The following is a 19,632-nucleotide window of genomic DNA, read 5'->3' on the forward strand; positions in this document are numbered from 1 at the left end:
CAATCAGTTTGCTGACGATGGGCTTTAATCTTTCACACAATACGCTCGATAGAACCTTGTACGCGATGTTGGGGAGGCTTATCCCACGGTAGTTGGCGCAGATTGAGGGGTCTCCTTTTTTATGGATTGGGCATAGCACACTTAAATTCCAATCGTTGGGCATGCTTTCATCTGACCATATTTTGCAAAGAAGCTGATGCATGCTCCTTATCAGTTCTTCGCCGTCGTGTTTGAATAGCGCGGGGGGCAATCCGTCGGCCCCTGCCGCTTTGTTGTTCTTCAAACGGGCAACTGCTATTCGAACTTCGTCATGGCCGGGTAATGGAACGTCTGCTCCATCGTCATCGATTGGGGAATCGGGTTCGCCTTCTCCTGGTGTTATGTGTTCACTGCCATTCAGCAGGCTGGAGAAGTGTTCCCTCCATAGTCTAAGTACGCTCTGGGCATCGGTGGCTAGATCACCTTTGGGGGTTCTACAGGAGTATGCTCCGGTCTTGAAACCTTCTGTAAGCCGCCGCATTTTTTCGTAGAATTTTCGAGCATTACCCCTGTCGGCCAGCTTATCAAGCTGTTCGTACTCACGCATTTCGGCCTCTTTCTTCTTCTGTCTGCAAATGCGTCTCGCTTCCCTCTTCAACTCTTGGCATCTATCCCATCCCGCACGTGTTGTGGTCGATCGTAACGTTGCGAGGTAGGCAGCCTGTTTTCTCTCCGCTGCGACACGGCACTCCTCGTCGTACCAGCTGTTCTTTTGCACTTGTGTACGTAAGGAGTTTGAAATGCCGTCACACAGTTCCCTTATACCGAGTTGTTGACGAGTGCTCTCAGAGAGCAGGAGTGCAAGCCGAGTAGAAAATCGGTCGGCTGTCTGTTGTGATTGCAGCTTCTCGACGTCGAACCTTCCTTGTGTTTGTTGGCGTGCGTTTTTCGCTGCACAGAGGCGGGTGCGAATCTTGGCTGCAACAAGATAGTGGTCCGAGTCGATGTTAGGACCTCGGTGCGCACGCACATCTAAAACACTGGAGACGTGTCTTCCCTCTATCACAACATGATCGATCTGGTTGGTGGTTTTTCGATCCGGAGACAGCCAGGTAGCTTGATGTATCTTCTTATGCTGGAATATTTCGGGCCCCGGCGAAGTCGATCAACCTCAACCCATTTGGGGACGTTTCCTCGTGGAGGCTGAATTTACCGACCGTAGTGCCAAAGACACCTCCTTTGCCCACTCTGGCGTTGAAGTCGCCAAGCACGATTTTGACATCGTGGCGGGGGCATCTCACATAAGTGCGCTCCAAGCACTCATAAAAAGCACCTTTGGTCACATCGTCCTTCCCTTCCGTCGGGGGTGGGCGCAAATCAGCGATATATTGAAGAACCTCGCTTTGATGCGGACTGTGGCTAGACGTTCATTCACCGCAGTGAATGATAATACTCGGCGAAGGAGTCTCTCTCCCACCACGAATCCCACACCAAACTTTCGCTCTTTTATATGGCCACTGTAGTAAATGCCACAAGGACCTACTCGTCTCTATCCTTTTCCCGTCCATCGCTTTTCTTGGACGGCGGTGATGTCAGCCTTTGTTTTTACGAGGACATCAACCAGCTGAGCAGCAGCACCTTCCCAATTAAGGGACCGGATATTTCAGGTGCATGCCCTCAAATCATAGTCCTTATTTCGTTTGCCATGGTCGTCATCAAAAGGAGGAATATACTATGCGGGAGGCTATAAAATTACTTAAAGCACAAAAGCCCAGCCTTCCTAACACTGCTTTTGCAGAAATAGTAAAACAAAACGAATCAAACAATTACAACAACTCAGAAATTCCTACAGCACATTGCATTCATACACCTTTTGAATCCAATAAAACTTCTTCTGAATCTGCTGAAAAATATCTTATTCCAAACGCCAACAACGATTTAAATTATGATTAAAAAAAAACAACTCAATAAATCCAGTAAACTCTCAACCTCTCCCATTTATTTCTCTCGATACTTCCTCCCATAGCACTCTTAAGGAGGTATTCAGGTCTAGGATTTTGAAAAAAAAATCGATTTTTTTTACCTATTTTGAAAGTTTAGACTTACAAAAATATGACTTTGGAAGGATTTTTCAAAATTCGACTTATTTTCGGAGATACAGCCGATTTTGTAAAGTGGCGTCCGTGTTCACTAGAATTGTCTCCTAAACTTTAAACGCGTTTTTCACGAAACTACTTTTTTGAGGTGGTTGACATGATATCTCAAGTTCTACTCAACCGATTCCTTTGATATTTGATATATGTCTTCTTTATACAATGTTCTATCGTGTCTAGCTGGGATTTCCAAAAATTTTTATTTGAAGTATTTTTAAAAAATTCGAAAAGGTCGAAAAAATCGGGTCAAACAAATTTTTTTTTCAAGTCGACGCCATTTTTTTCGAAAATGGTCAACATCTTCTTCTTCTTCTTCTTGTTTTTTGTATTTTAGATCTCTACAAGGGTTGAAATCATATCAACCAGGACTTATCGTTTTTTTTGAAGCCCCAACATCTTCTTCTTCTTCTTCTTGTTTTTTGTATTTTAGATCTCTACAAGGGTTGAAATCATATCAACCAGGACTTATCGTTTTTTTTGAAGCCCCCACCGGCCCGTATCTCGACGAATTTTGGTGTTTTTCTTGCAATTTTTTTTTATATTATTAAAATGTCAATAAAAAACATATGAAAAAATGGATAATACAAATGTTTTTCAGTTTTTTTATCTTAGTTTAAGAAATGCCTAAATTCATGCGTTTTTTAGCATTTGTATCGCGTCCATTTACACAAATTATTTTTACTATACCTTCATTACCACTTTCTTTTTGTACATTTTTTTCATTAGTTTCATGAGCTTTACAAGTATTATTTGATATTTTATTTACTTTCACGTTTTTCTTTTCGGGACATTCGTATATTTTATGTGCCGTACGTTGACATTTACTACACCTTGTTTTTTTCTGTGGTTCAGGGCACAATTGTAACATTTTGTTTCATTGAACGAACGTTGAATACTGTTATTTACTGACAATGGAACATTTTTCGAATTTAGAGTTTGAGGTTTCACTGTGGATGACGCGTTTCTCGATTTGGATGACCAGTTGGTATCATTATACACGCTATAACTCATGATATCTTTTAGTAAGTCTTGGCACCGATTGTATTCATTTGATATTTTACGCTTCAAATCATTGTCGTTTACACCGTTCACAATATGTCGCTTCAGTTATACCGCCTTTGTTGCCAAGTGCTAGCATTCTATAAAAATATTCGACCGGCGATTCTGTTTGAAATCGTTTTGTTCGCGTTAGCTTGATATGCGTATCAGCTTCATTTAACATACACGGAAAATCAATTAAAAATTTATTTACAAACTGTGGAAAATTTACAAAACCACATTGTTGTGAATCAATCCACAATTTTGCACATCCTCGAAGTTTTTGTTGCACCGAACAGATCAAAATTTGTTCTGGCCAGTTATATGCGTTCTTTAATATTTCGATACGTTTTATAAATTGAATTGAGTTTAGTGACGTTTCGCTTGTTGGGTTATATTCTGGCAACAACTCGACAATGTCTCTCATGCTATAATGAGAAGAATTACAAATTGGAACGTTATTTCCAATTAGTAAACGCACATCGGATATAATTGGAATATGTTGTGGCATGAAATTCACTCGCGTAGCCGGCGTTGTTGTATACTGGACAATTGAAGCGCTTGTATACATTGTTCGTTCGGGTGATGACATAAACGTTGGTTGGAAATTCAACGCACACGGAGTATTTTGCACATTATTTTGAAGCTCATGCACACTCACGAGTCTCTCAATCGTTTTTTCGAGAGCTGACAAACGCTGTGTCATTGTTTCGTTATAAACACTATCACTTTTATTTTCTTTATTCACATGATCATCCAATCTTTGCGCCAGTTGGACTTTGGTGCCAGACGTAAGCAAACCTGCATTTCTGCACTTGCTTCTTAGTTCTCTTAACGTTGTCATTTCTTTGTTTTATTACTTGGGTCGTATTAGTCTAATTAGGATATTTCAGCGATTCTTCTTCTTTACTGGCGTAGACACCGCTTACGCGATTATAGCCGAGTCAACAACAGCGCGCCAGTCGTTTCTTCTCTTCGCTACGTGACGCCAATTGGATATTCCAAGCGAGGCCAGGTCCTTCTCCACTTGGTCCTTCCACCGGAGTGGAGGTCTTCCTCTTCCTCTGCTTCCCGCGGCGGGTACTGCGTCGAATACTTTCAGAGTTGGAGTGTTTTCATCCATCCGGACAACATGACCTAGCCAGCGTAGCCGCTGTCTTTTAATTCGCTGAACTATGTCAATGTCGTCGTATATCTCGTACAGCTCATCGTTCCATCGAATGCGATATTCGCCGTGGCCAACGCGCAAAGGACCATAAATCTTTCGCAGAACTTTTCTCTCGAAAACTCGCAACGTCGACTCATCGGTTGTTGTCATCGTCCAAGCCTCTGCACCATATAGCAGGACGGGAATTATGAGCGACTTATAGAGTTTGGTTTTTGTTCGTCGAGAGAGGACTTTACTTTTCAATTGCCTACTCAGTCCGAAGTAGCACCTGTTGGCAAGAGTAATCCTGCGTTGGATTTCCAGGCTGGTTCCAAGATAAACGAAATTATCTACAACTTCAAAGTTATGACTGTCAACAGTGACGTGAGTGCCAAGTCGCGAGTGCGACGACTGTTTGTTTGATGACAGGAGATATTTCGTCTTGCCCTCGTTCACTGCCAGACCCATTTGCGTTGCTTCCTTGTTCAGTCTGGAGAAAGCAGAACTAACGGCGCGGGTGTTGAGACCGATGATATCAATATCATCGGCATACGCCAGCAGCTGCACACTCTTATAAAAGATTGTACCTGCTCGATTCAGTTCTGCAGCTCTAATAATTTTCTCCAGAAGCAGGTTGAAAAAGTCGCACGATAGGGAGTCGCCTTGTCTAAAACCTCGTTTGGTATCGAAGGGCTCGGAGAGGTCCTTCCCGATCCTGACGGAGCTTTTCGTGTTGCTCAACGTCAGTTTACACAGCCGTATTAGTTTTGCGGGGATACCAAATTCAGACATCGCGGCATAAAGGCAGCTCCTTTTCGTGCTGTCGAAAGCAGCTTTGAAATCGACGAATAGGTGGTGAGTGTCGATTCTCCTTTCACGGGTCTTTTCCAAGATTTGGCGCATGGTGAATATCTGGTCGGTTGTTGATTTACCGGGTCTGAAGCCACACTGATAAGGTCCAATCAGTTTGTTGACGATGGGCTTTAATCTTTCACACAATACGCTCGATAGAACCTTGTACGCGATGTTGGGGAGGCTTATCCCACGGTAGTTGGCGCAGATTGAGGGGTCTCCTTTTTTATGGATTGGGCATAGCACACTTAAATTCCAATCGTTGGGCATGCTTTCATCTGACCATATTTTGCAAAGAAGCTGATGCATGCTCCTTATCAGTTCTTCGCCGTCGTGTTTGAATAGCTCGGGGGGCAATCCGTCGGCCCCTGCCGCTTTGTTGTTCTTCAAACGGGCAACTGCTATTCGAACTTCGTCATGGCCGGGTAATGGAACGTCTGCTCCATCGTCATCGATTGGGGAATCGGGTTCGCCTTCTCCTGGTGTTATGTGTTCACTGCCATTCAGCAGGCTGGAGAAGTGTTCCCTCCATAGTCTAAGTACGCTCTGGGCATCGGTGGCTAGATCACCTTTGGGGGTTCTACAGGAGTATGCTCCGGTCTTGAAACCTTCTGTAAGCCGCCGCATTTTTTCGTAGAATTTTCGAGCATTACCCCTGTCGGCCAGCTTATCAAGCTGTTCGTACTCACGCATTTCGGCCTCTTTCTTCTTCTGTCTGCAAATGCGTCTCGCTTCCCTCTTCAACTCTTGGCATCTATCCCATCCCGCACGTGTTGTGGTCGATCGTAACGTTGCGAGGTAGGCAGCCTGTTTTCTCTCCGCTGCGACACGGCACTCCTCGTCGTACCAGCTGTTCTTTTGCACTTGTGTACGTAAGGAGTTTGAAATGCCGTCACACAGTTCCCTTATACCGAGTTGTTGACGAGTGCTCTCAGAGAGCAGGAGTGCAAGCCGAGTAGAAAATCGGTCGGCTGTCTGTTGTGATTGCAGCTTCTCGACGTCGAACCTTCCTTGTGTTTGTTGGCGTGCGTTTTTCGCTGCACAGAGGCGGGTGCGAATCTTGGCTGCAACAAGATAGTGGTCCGAGTCGATGTTAGGACCTCGGTGCGCACGCACATCTAAAACACTGGAGACGTGTCTTCCCTCTATCACAACATGATCGATCTGGTTGGTGGTTTTTCGATCCGGAGACAGCCAGGTAGCTTGATGTATCTTCTTATGCTGGAATATTTCGGGCCCCGGCGAAGTCGATCAACCTCAACCCATTTGGGGACGTTTCCTCGTGGAGGCTGAATTTACCGACCGTAGTGCCAAAGACACCTCCTTTGCCCACTCTGGCGTTGAAGTCGCCAAGCACGATTTTGACATCGTGGCGGGGGCATCTCACATAAGTGCGCTCCAAGCACTCATAAAAAGCACCTTTGGTCACATCGTCCTTCCCTTCCGTCGGGGGTGGGCGCAAATCAGCGATATATTGAAGAACCTCGCTTTGATGCGGACTGTGGCTAGACGTTCATTCACCGCAGTGAATGATAATACTCGGCGAAGGAGTCTCTCTCCCACCACGAATCCCACACCAAACTTTCGCTCTTTTATATGGCCACTGTAGTAAATGCCACAAGGACCTACTCGTCTCTATCCTTTTCCCGTCCATCGCTTTTCTTGGACGGCGGTGATGTCAGCCTTTGTTTTTACGAGGACATCAACCAGCTGAGCAGCAGCACCTTCCCAATTAAGGGACCGGATATTCCAGGTGCATGCCCTCAAATCATAGTCCTTATTTCGTTTGCCATGGTCGTCATCAAAAGGAGGAATATACTATGCGGGAGGCTATAAAATTACTTAAAGCACAAAAGCCCAGCCTTCCTAACACTGCTTTTGCAGAAATAGTAAAACAAAACGAATCAAACAATTACAACAACTCAGAAATTCCTACAGCACATTGCATTCATACACCTTTTGAATCCAATAAAACTTCTTCTGAATCTGCTGAAAAATATCTTATTCCAAACGCCAACAACGATTTAAATTATGATTAAAAAAAAAACAACTCAATAAATCCAGTAAACTCTCAACCTCTCCCATTTATTTCTCTCGATACTTCCTCCCATAGCACTCTTAAGGAGGTATTCAGGTCTAGGATTTTGAAAAAAAAATCGATTTTTTTTACCTATTTTGAAAGTTTAGACTTACAAAAATATGACTTTGGAAGGATTTTTCAAAATTCGACTTATTTTCGGAGATACAGCCGATTTTGTAAAGTGGCGTCCGTGTTCACTAGAATTGTCTCCTAAACTTTAAACGCGTTTTTCACGAAACTACTTTTTTGAGGTGGTTGACATGATATCTCAAGTTCTACTCAACCGATTCCTTTGATATTTGATATATGTCTTCTTTATACAATGTTCTATCGTGTCTAGCTGGGATTTCCAAAAATTTTTATTTGAAGTATTTTTAAAAAATTCGAAAAGGTCGAAAAATCGGGTCAAACAAATTTTTTTTTCAAGTCGACGCCATTTTTTTCGAAAATGGTCAACATCTTCTTCTTCTTCTTCTTGTTTTTTGTATTTTAGATCTCTACAAGGGTTGAAATCATATCAACCAGGACTTATCGTTTTTTTTGAAGCCCCCACCGGCCCGTATCTCGACGAATTTTGGTGTTTTTCTTGCAATTTTTTTTTATATTATTAAAATGTCAATAAAAAACATATGAAAAAATGGATAATACAAATGTTTTTCAGTTTTTTTATCTTAGTTTAAGAAATGCCTAAATTCATGCGTTTAGACCAGAATACCCCTTTAACAGCTTTGCTAATAATTTCACACCTCAAGCAACTAACTCCTTTCAACAACTCACAAACCAACCCCATTAATAACTCAACAGTACAGTTACCCAGACCATGATCAGATTATGCCAACTTACGACGATGAAGAAATTTTACAACAACTACACCGAACTTGAAATTCTCATTAAAGAAATCTCGCCACACTTCAATACCGTACAAGAAACTCATCTTGCTGTAAATAAAGACGCTTTCGTACCAAATAAGTATGTTAGCTATTTCTTAAAATTACCTCAGAATTTAACAAACAAACAAGGTTTTAGCAAGAAAAGACATTCCACATAAATGCCTCGAAATCCATTCAAATATATCTTCTTTAGCTATTCAAATATCCATAGGATTTAGATTTACGACTATTTGCTTGTATATTCCGCCACAACAAAATTTCACGTTTGCTGAGCTTAACCAAATTCTCTCCTCAGTACCAAAGCCCGTAATCCTGGTTGGAGATGTGAATTCGGGGTCCGCATTATGGGGCTCCCCACGAACCAACCAAAAGGATTAATCCTGCAAAACTTAGTTCTTACAGAGAACCTAACCGTATTGCCCCGACAATCTATTTGCTTATCAATATATATATATTCTTATCTACTCTTAGTTTAGGATCATTTGCGATCCTTTACATTGCATACATTTATATGAAGCACGTATGCATTTATATGCAATACGTATGCCCTCAACAATTAACAAACAAACATATTTACTTAAGATAACATATTGACTTAAGATATGCATTTAGGCAATTGAATACAAATGTGCATGTGCACTTGAAAACAACTCCATACCTTGTAGCATAAACAATACCCGAAACATACATATTTATATTTACGACTGTATTTTTATGTCTTAGCGATAATGCATATAACTATGTATTTGAAATATGATATCCGTTTCTATACAGATTTATCTCACTTACAATTGTAGCCGTTAAGAACTGTTCAGAAATCTGATCATACTGCCCACGTTGAAGTGTTTACACTTCAAAATAATTCAAGTATTTATAAACCTTGGGCATGTTAATTACATTTTTAATTACAAGATTGGCGGATCGAACTCGTAAAAACTTTTCTAATATAAGCTATTTTTTATTGTATACATTTTAAATTTTTAATATAATTTTCATTTGCTAATATTAATAATTCATTTTGTAAGATATACCGTCGTAGCGGAAATGAGTGCCTTAGTGCCTTGCTGAATTACAGATGCGTTGTAGGACTAGTTTACGATGACTGCACAGCAATTAATAGGATTAGGTTGTCAGTATTTATGCCTTAATGCATCATGTGATGCCATTCTAAGTCCAAGTGTTTCGAATTTAATCACGGGACTTTTCAGGTCGTATGCTCAATTTCTCCAAGTGCAAACTGATGATCTTTTCATCGAGTATTTTCAGCAACAGATAGAAATCTACGTTGTATTTGTCAGCCTTGATCGCACATCTCAAGCTGGGATGACCGTGCGCGAAGCCCAAATTTATCAGACGTCCTTCGGTCAACAAAATAATATGATTACCATTGGATAGTGTATAACGATCGACTTGGGTTTTGATAATAATTGTCTCTTTGACGTTGTATTCAAAAATGCGACGTCGGTTTCACAATCGATTACCAATATTACAAACGATCGCATCGTTGGACATGTGTTCAAAATGTGTGCGAGTAATAATGTCTTTGCAAACAGTTGTTGTTACGAAGATGATAGCTACTTTGTATGCTTGCTCCATGGTGGTTACTTCATAGCCGCTTGGAAGGCAATGATATAATCGATTTCGATGACAATAACAATTCCGCCGAAACTACGCAGAGCTTATGCACAACTTTTGCCAATATCACATAACCAGTAACACAACACAATTTGCCAGCAATAATCACATCGGTGATCCATTTGCGTATAATACCGTCAATTAGCGACTCGCGACAACCATACAGATTATAGAATTTACTCTTGGCCACTGAGTCGTTGACGTTGATGGTTGAGACGTCTCTCCTTCACCATTCCATATAAATTGTGTACACCGGTTGTAGTTTCTTCCCTCAAACATTTGAAGTCCTTCGGGTTCGTGGGAACTTTTCATGCACTAAGTTGGTCAAATTACCACAATTAAGTTCAAGAGCTGACCATCTGAGAACAGTACGGTCTGTTCAATGCACCATAAGTATTCTTCATTCATCAAGTCAAACAAGGAGTAGTAAAATGATCCTTTGAAGGGTGACAATTACCCAATCTTCCTTCATCCTCCTCCCCGTGAACGCGATGATGTCGTGAAGCTGTTAAATAAGTATTTGTTGTGACTCTGCTGAATCATTGAGTTCACTTGTTGAGTATTTTAAATATTTCAGTGAATTTGAAATTTGCTGCCTTTCAACCGAATATTTAACTAGATCGATGTGGACAATTCTATCCCACGCTGTCCAAGTACTCCCAACAGGCACTCCAGAAATATTTTTTTTTAATACGAGTATATTATATCTAAACATTTACAACATAGTACAACTATAAGTAAGTTTAACAAACAAAATAAAAATAAGGTTATTATTTTTCTTCTTTTTTATCTCGACCGCATCTCTTTTTATTGATTATTTGAATATTTTTTCTTCAGTAGGAAAAGGGTAAACAATGTGCATCGCTCTTTACGATGTGCCATTGCTTATCCTTACGTCTACATTTGCAATTTTGGCTTAAAATTACGTATTCAATTCGTCCTCTCTTCCACTGCATTGGTGAAATTATTTGTTCTTTAAAAAATACAAATTTACCACTTTTAATATTTTCAAAAGAAACTTGTCATTTATTTCTTTTTCGTGGTTTATTGTTTTTAAGTTTTATATCTCGAGAGATTAATTTTCCTTTTGTTTGTGAAGAAGAATCTCCTAAGTTTATATTTTTCTTTTCGAATGGAAAAGCTGCAGCAAATTTACTATCTGCATAAAAATTTAAATTATTACGAAAGCGGTTCTGCGTTTCTTTTTTGGTTTTATTAACACATCTTTCAAGGGATTCTATTTTCTCAAACTTTTTTCGTTGATATTTTAGGTTTTTATCTATATGTGTTACAACACCACAGTGAGCTAGTTTGGAGCTTATGTTGATTGATCCGTATATCAACCACCCTAACACACTGTTCTGGACTTTGTAATTCATATTTTCAATAGTTATTTTTTCTTCTTTTATCAAATCAAAAAATATGTCCGCACCTAATAGTAAGTCAATCTTACCCGGAACAATAAATGAAGGCTCGCCCAGCTTTATATCTTCTGGAATTGTTTTAACTTTTATGTGTTCCGTGGGCACATTGGATACTATTTTTTTTGCACTACAACGGTGTCTAAATTAAAATGTTCTGTTAATGATTTTAAATGAAGATTAACTCTTTCTTTTGTATTGATCTTGTTTCGACCATCTCCTTCAATAGTCATAGATTCTTTCCTAGAAGGAAGCTTTAATTTATTTTTCAGTTTTTTAGTTATGAGGTGAACTTGAGACCCATTATCTAATAAAGCACGTGCCTTTATAATTTTTCCATCACTGCCTTTTCTAACAACAATTGCTGTGGTTAGCGGGATATGTTCAGAATCATTTTTTAATTTCGAATTTTTAGTATTTTTAATCACTGCGCTTTTAGGTTTAAAGGATTTGTCTTTGTGGAGCCATAAATGATGGTTTCCTTGACAAGTAAGGCAAATTTTGCCTTTACATTCTTTTATATTGTGCCCTGTTTTGAGACATTTGGTGCATAATTTGTTTTTCATTACTGCATACCATTTGTGCTGTGTAGATAAAGCTTTAAATTTATGACAGTAAAATATATTGTGTGAATTATTACATCCCATTATGCATTTAAGTTCTGCATTTTGATATATTGGTAATGTTTTTGAAGCTTGTGCTGCTTCTAGTGCATTCCCTTCATGATTCAGAAACGACTGTATTGAATTTAAGGTAGGTATTTCCTTAGGGTTTTTAAGGGAATTTTCATACCTAAGTCTTAAATTGTTGTCTAATTTTTGCACAAGTGTATAATTTAATAAAGCTTGTAACAAATTATCTGCAGACAAACTGAGACTTTCCAATGCTTGTGTACTTTCAGAAATTTTTTCTTGAAATTTTCGTACACTAAAAGCAGTCTCAGTCACTACTGGTGCAACTAAAATTTGTTTAAAATAAGTATTTGCGAGTAACCTTTTATTTGTAAGTTTTTCATTAAGAAGGTTCCAGGCAACTGAAAAATTTGTTGAGGTTGAAGGCAGATTTGCAATACAACTTGCAGCCGATCCTCTTAATTTAGTTTTTAAAATACACATTTTATACGTGTCTGAAACATTTTGAGCGACTACTAGTTGCTCAAACAATCCTTTAAAAGTTTGCCATTGAGCGTAGTCTCCTGAGAAAATAGGAATGTCAACCAGAGGCAACGTAAAATTGGCAGCATTTTTTTTGCTAATAGATTTTAATTTGAGTTTGTAAAATCTATTTCTTAAGTCATAGAATTGACTCGATAACTCAAGCACAGTATCACGAGTTTTTTCTATAAGTCTCTCTATGCTGTCTAGAGAGCATATTTCGTTTAATTCGCAGTCTTCAATATTCTTTTCTAATTCTGTAAATAAGAATTGAAGCCTGCGAACTAAACCAGGATTTGGAAGACATTCCATTTTCCTGACAGTACCATTTTCTTTAATTATAGCGATCAATTCGCTTAACTTGGCGCGCGCTGTCAAATAAAGCGTGGCTACCGACCCTTCTACATCATTCTTAAAATAATTATCTTTTTTATTTTTGGGATCTTTGACCAATTCTAAATGGTTTCGTTGAAACTCAGATCATTTTTTGTCCAAACTATCCAGGAGTTTTTCCAAATTTTCTAAATCTTCATTTATATCCATACTCATGGACTTAAAACGAAGTTTTGCAGTTCTTCTGCTAATTTGATTTGGTTCTCCATTTTCCCAAAAATAAAATAAATAATTGTATGTGAATTAAAAAAATGAAAAATGTTCTTACCTTGATAGAATGCTGTAAATTTGGCTATAAAAAAATTTTTTTTTGTTTTAATATTAGTATAATATATATACTCGCACATATATGTACATATTATTTTTTTTAAGCACACTTTTTTAAATACACTTTTTCACAAGAAAATATACATATATGTATATACATATATATACGTATATACATATATTTTTTTTTACACACACATTTTTTCACTTACACTGCACTCGCGTGTTTTAAAAACTACGGGGTCACCAAAATGTAAATTAAGAACGACGCGAAGGGTTTGGTGGTGAAAATTGTACTCAGGTCTGGTTGCCCAGAGCTCCTTTATTTATATAATTCCTTATCCTAATTCATGTATGCACCACATGCAGAGTGCATACACCTAACTTACTTAATATCAATACTAATCTACTGTACATACCGACAGTATGTACACATATCTTAAACATAAGTGTTCTCAACGGCACACACACACACTACTATTTCTTATCTACTCTTAGTTTAGGATCATTTGCGATCCTTTACATTGCATACATTTATATGAGGCACGTATGCATTAATATGCAATACGTATGCACTCAACAATTAACAAACAAACATATTTACTTAAGATAACATATTGACTTAAGATATGCATTTAGGCAATTGCAAGTGCATGTGCACTTGAAAACAACCCCATACCTTGTAGCATAAACAATACCCGAAACAAACATATTTATATTTACGACTGTATTTTTGTATCTTAGCGATAACGCATATAAATATTTGAAATATGATATCCGTTTCAATACAGATTTATCTCATTTACAATTGTAGCCGTTAAGAACTGTTCAGAAATCTGAACGGAATACCTCCTTAAATATATATTTGGTTAACGGATTGTAGCATCTCGCCACAAGATACACATGTGCATTAGGGTGCTTCAAAAAATTTTTTGAACATTTTTTTCAACTCTTACTCCCTCAATTGTTAGTGATCGACAAAACAAAAACCTCATTCAAGCCAGGCGCTGTAGCATAACTCTAAGGATTTTACATACTGTACATTTACATTTACATTCACTAAGCTAGAGTGAAACTACTAGTCTACGAATACAAGGCCAAAAGGAGGACACTATTGTATTGATCATTCAGCATTCAGCAATCAGCCGACTGGTATTGGTTTGTGTCCTTACTAATTACGCGCAAGACTGCATTCTAAAGAACTTAAATCTTAAACAGCATAACTGGAGACAATGCAAGCGATCCAGAAGAAGACCACCTGATTTTATACAAAGAAGCAAATGCTATTTTTCGTAAAAAACCAAAGAAGCGAAACGATTGAGCTTCGAAAAACTTACCACAGTAATGAATCCCAGTTCTAATCCTAAAAAGGTTTGGTCGGACTAAATGCTAATTGGCTCACCTTTCCAAGCCCATATAAATTTTATTAATAGCTCAACTGGTCCAATATTCGATCCCGAGCGACTGGAACTTTAGTTCCGCTTTTATATATAAAAAATATGAAACTCATCCGCTAAAATAATAGAATCAGAGATCACTTATCTAGAATTCGAAAGTACTATATCTTCTCTGTCGGGGAAAACTCCTAGCGCAGATAGTATTTCATTACATATGATAAAAAACTTGCCTCTACCGCTTAAATTGCGATTAATCAATTTGTACAATCAAATTTTAACGAGCGGTATGTATCCTCAAAACTGGCTTTTGATCGTGTCGGAGTTCACATAGTTCTACGACAATAGAAAAATGGAAAATTGGTAATAAAATATACCATTATCAATTATTTTCTCACTAATCGTAAATTCAAAATAAAATTAAAAACATTATTTCCAATTTACATAACCAACAAAATGGAATCCCTCAAGGATTCCCTCCGTAATAATTTCCGTAATGTTATTTGCTATCGCCTTTAATGAATTACATAATTACCAAACATAAGAACATTTCGCACATTATTTACGCAGATAACGTCTTACTCTATTTAAAAAAAAATAATCTATACTCTATTAAAAATAAATTTCAAAACATACTAACCGATATTTCTAACTGGTCAACTTGTTCTGGGGCGACTGTGTCGCTTAATAAATACAAATATTTTTATATATGACACAAACATAAATGCATTGATTTAAATTGAGTTCATAATAATATTAATATATCAAATGTTTCTAGTTTATGTTTCATTGGAATCACTTTCGACAAACATTTAACTTTTAAAGAGCACTGTCTTTGGTTAAAAAAATATGTATCTTCTAAAGATTGCCCTATCCATCCAAATACTTTAATTAATGTTACTAAGGGTATAATATTGTCGAAGATTGACTATGGCTTACCAATATACGGAAATAGTACAAAGAGTAATATAAAACTGATCTCTTCTACGTAACCTGCAGCCGTTCGAAGGAGTATGCGTTCTTTTTCAACATCCCCGACTCAATGTATCTTAGCCGAAGCTGGAATGTCTACCTTATAACAAAGAATTGAATATACCACTATGAGGGTTATCCCAAAGATCTTTCTTTGCAGAAATAGTATTCTGTATGACACAATCACAACAATATCGGCCGCTAATAAAACACGAATACGCACGCCAACATAGTACAGAGTGCTGAAATACGCTAAATTTTTAGGAATAGACTCGAACTCTTCTTTCCTGTCTTCTGTCGGTTCACCACTTTGGGACTTAAGCTGCTCATCTTTCCTTCTCGGTCTAACAAATCACGTCAAGTAAGGATATCTTCCTACTCGTCAATAACTTCCTTAAAGAACTGAAAACTGATTCTTGGAATAGTGCGCAACACTTATTGCTTTCACTCGACTTCGGATTGGGCACTTGCAACGCACTCGTACCTGTTGAACAGTTCAAATAGGACACGCTGCAAATTCTGCACTTAGCCATCGCTTATGATTCAACATCTTTTCGATGAAGTTTAGTGCAACTAGAAACGCACTATTTGATTACCAGCCCATTTCAAGTTTAAGGACATATCTCCTTAGCCACTTAAGCTACAATAATAATTTACTGAGTACAAATCTTATATGAACTCCTACGGACAGTGTGAAAATGGATGAAATCGGAAGAAAACACATATTACTAATGACAGCTGCTAACAGCGCGATAAATCAATAACTAAATACGCCAGAGACATAAATTTTACCATCGAGATGGTATGAGAGAGCTTTGTACGGTACTGTTAAAAACTACTAAAAGCACGATAAATCAATAACTAAATACGCCAGAAACATTAAATTTTACCATCGAGATGGTATGAGAGAGCTTTATATTTAGATATTTAGACCCCGGTACCTATAGTTAACTTTTGAACGAAAATGTCCGTAATGTGTGATATACTACTGTGCCCAAAAAATAAGGTGACATTTGAATTTAAACTCCGCGCGTCGAAGGATTTGGAGAATTATCTTTTTTTAGGTTGGTAGTACTGTTAGTCACATTTATGTTAAATTTCATGTCACAATATTCATTAGTGTTTGAGATACGTGTCGCTTTGTGAGCTGCTAAAAGTGAGTTTTTCGTTTTTTGCGATGTCGAAATTTGTTGAGCAAAGAATTTGCATTAAATTCTGTTTACGGAATCAATTTTCTGCTGCGGATACATAGATGATGGTGCAGAAAGCCTTTGGTGATGAGGCTATGTCTAAAAAAATCTTTACAAGTGGTATAGTGAGTTCCAAGCCGGCCGTGAACGTGTCGAAGACGAAGAGCGTCCAGGGCGACCATCAACCTCAACCGACGAAGCTCACGTTCAACAAATCAAAGATTTGGTGTTGAAAAACCGTCGATTAACAATTAGAGACCTTGCTGATGAAGTTGGCATATCGAAAGGCTCAGCGAATACCATTTTGGTCGCGTTGAAGTGTGTGAAACGATGCTTTCCGACTACCAGGGTGTAATGAAACGCATTATAACTGGTGATAAGACTTGAATCTATGCTTACGAGGGGAGGGGATTACTTTGAAGGGGATAAAATTGATTTGGAAGAATAAATAAAGAATTTTCAAAATAAATACAATGTCACCTTTTTTGCGCACAGTAGTATATAACTGAAATTAAGGGATAATCCTTCTCTTATGATGGTATGTCGGTATGCCAAAAATGGGTTCAATCGGGCTAATACTTCCTTTACCCCCATATACTTAATAACGGGTGATTTTTTTGAGGTTAGGATTTTCATGCATTAGTATTTGACAGATCACGTGGGATTTCAGACATGGTGTCAAAGAGAAAGATGCTCAGTATGCTTTGACATTTCATCATGAATAGACTTACTAACGAGCAACGCTTGCAAATCATTGAATTTTATTACCAAAATCAGTGTTCGGTTCGAAATGTGTTTCGCGCGCGTGTTTTGTTCAGCGATGAGGCTCATTTCTGGTTGAATGGCTACGTAAATAAGCAAAATTGCCGCATTTGGGGTGAAGAGCAACCAGAAGCCGTTCAAGAACTGCCCATGCATCCCGAAAAATGCACTGTTTGGTGTGGTTTGTACGCTGGTGGAATCATTGGACCGTATTTTTTCAAAGATGCTGTTGGACGCAACGTTACGGTGAATGGCGATCGCTATCGTTCGATGCTAACAAACTTTTTGTTGCCAAAAATGGAAGAACTGAACTTGGTTGACATGTGGTTTCAACAAGATGGCGCTACATGCCACACAGCTCGCGATTCTATGGCCATTTTGAGGGAAAACTTCGGACAACAATTCATCTCAAGAAATGGACCCGTAAGTTGGCCACCAAGATCATGCGATTTAACGCCTTTAGACTATTTTTTGTGGGGCTACGTCAAGTCTAAAGTCTACAGAAATAAGCCAGCAACTATTCCAGCTTTGGAAGACAACATTTCCGAAGAAATTCGGGCTATTCCGGCCGAAATGCTCGAAAAAGTTGCCCAAAATTGGACTTTCCGAATGGACCACCTAAGACGCAGCCGCGGTCAACATTTAAATGAAATTATCTTCAAAAAGTAAATGTCATGAACCAATCTAACGTTTCAAATAAAGAACCGATGAGATTTTGCAAATTTTATGCGTTTTTTTTTTAAAAAAAGTTATCAAGCTCTTAAAAAATCACCCTTTATAAAGATTTTCGAACTTCGGGGTGACTTTGTACCGCATATATCGACCAATATGTAAGTTATCACAATGAAAATAAGAGAAGGTGTTTTATTCATAACAGTGTATCTATGAGCCTAAAATAGGTAAATTTTTGCGAAAACTTGGCTTAACCCCTATATAATCATATATCAGGATTTTCGAACATCTGGCTGACTTTACTCTATATGATTGGTTTTATACTATAAGGTGTAAGGTGTCCTGCCTAAGATTCTTACAGGTTGCAAGAGTGTAAAATGTTTGGTTGCACCCGTACTTAGCCCTTCGTTACTTGTTATATTGTTGCAGCGAGAAAAACTGCATGATCTCAAGCCTTTGAAATAAGTAATTCAAACAAATCTTCAACAATTAAAAGATATGAAGAGATGGAACTGGTGGTACGGCAAAAGTTTTTTGTTTTCAGTAACATTAGCAACAATTGGCTCACAAAATAATTTTGCACTTGCACTCCGTCCGTCGAGAAACGCAGCAACTTTACTTGAAAGTGGTCGAAGAAACTATTCAGTACTAAAATTGCCTTAAATATGCACAGCAATGGATGAATGCACGATGGCAAATAAACAATCTTTGGAGACTTTAGATAAAACTTTAAAAGATCTACGGAGCAATCTCAACCAATTTTGTGGTGCAATAAATTAGTAGCAGGAGATTGGTTCCATGAACAAGCTGATGAACTCAATGCATGTTTAAACTCTTCCAAATTTTGGAAACATGTCAAGTATTATATTTAAGCAAGAACATGTGTGTCGAGTTGCAAATAGACGTATCTGGAGACCTATTCTCTAAACAATTCAAAGACTTTGTTAATCGCAAATTTTCTAAAGACATGTTTGCTGGCTGCATTAATTTTCCTCAAAGTTTATGTTAGTTAACTCGATGAAAATATGAATGATTGGTTGAGCGAACGAGCTACATATATTGGGTACCACAGACATGGATTTAAATTAATTAAATTTCGAAATTCAATAATAAATTACAGGCGAATTGAGGATATATAAATCAGTTAATTCGGCTACTAACCAAGATGATGTCAACTATCTACAGGAATTTTTAAACCCTCTGGATTTGCCGGGATTGTCACCTCACAATCATTTGAAACTTTATTAAATTGAAAACAAACAAATAGCAAACAGTGCACACAAATTGTTATTAATAAACATAAACAAATTGTGCACGAAGCAAAAAGTAAAAACAAAAAAAAAACAAACAAACAAAAATAACAAATACACTGACAGCAACCAGTATGCAGGTACCAGCAAGCACCCAGACAGCGAAGGAAAACAAAATGCAAGGTGAGAATGTACCAAGCAAAAAAGAACCTTCTGCTCAGCCTGGTATTGGTCGTTATATTAACGTAAAAAGGAAATTAAGTCCAGTTAAATCAGCGGTTAATACCAAAATTTTAGCCAGGCAGGCTGTTAACGATTAATAATAAGTTCGCTAACTTTAATATATGATTTATACTGTGCAATTTGGCATCACCATTATCAAG

General features: G+C 38.0%; 1 pseudogene; it reads right to left on the reverse strand.

The window, feature by feature from the left end:
• Positions 1 to 1,951: 1,951 nt before the first annotated feature.
• Positions 1,952 to 10,182, reverse strand: LOC125779163 (adenosylhomocysteinase-like; annotated as a pseudogene).
• Positions 10,183 to 19,632: the final 9,450 nt, after the last annotated feature.

The sequence above is a fragment of the Bactrocera dorsalis genome, chromosome 6 (assembly GCF_023373825.1).
Source record: "Bactrocera dorsalis isolate Fly_Bdor chromosome 6, ASM2337382v1, whole genome shotgun sequence".
In the NCBI taxonomy this organism is placed as follows: domain Eukaryota; kingdom Metazoa; phylum Arthropoda; class Insecta; order Diptera; family Tephritidae; genus Bactrocera; species Bactrocera dorsalis.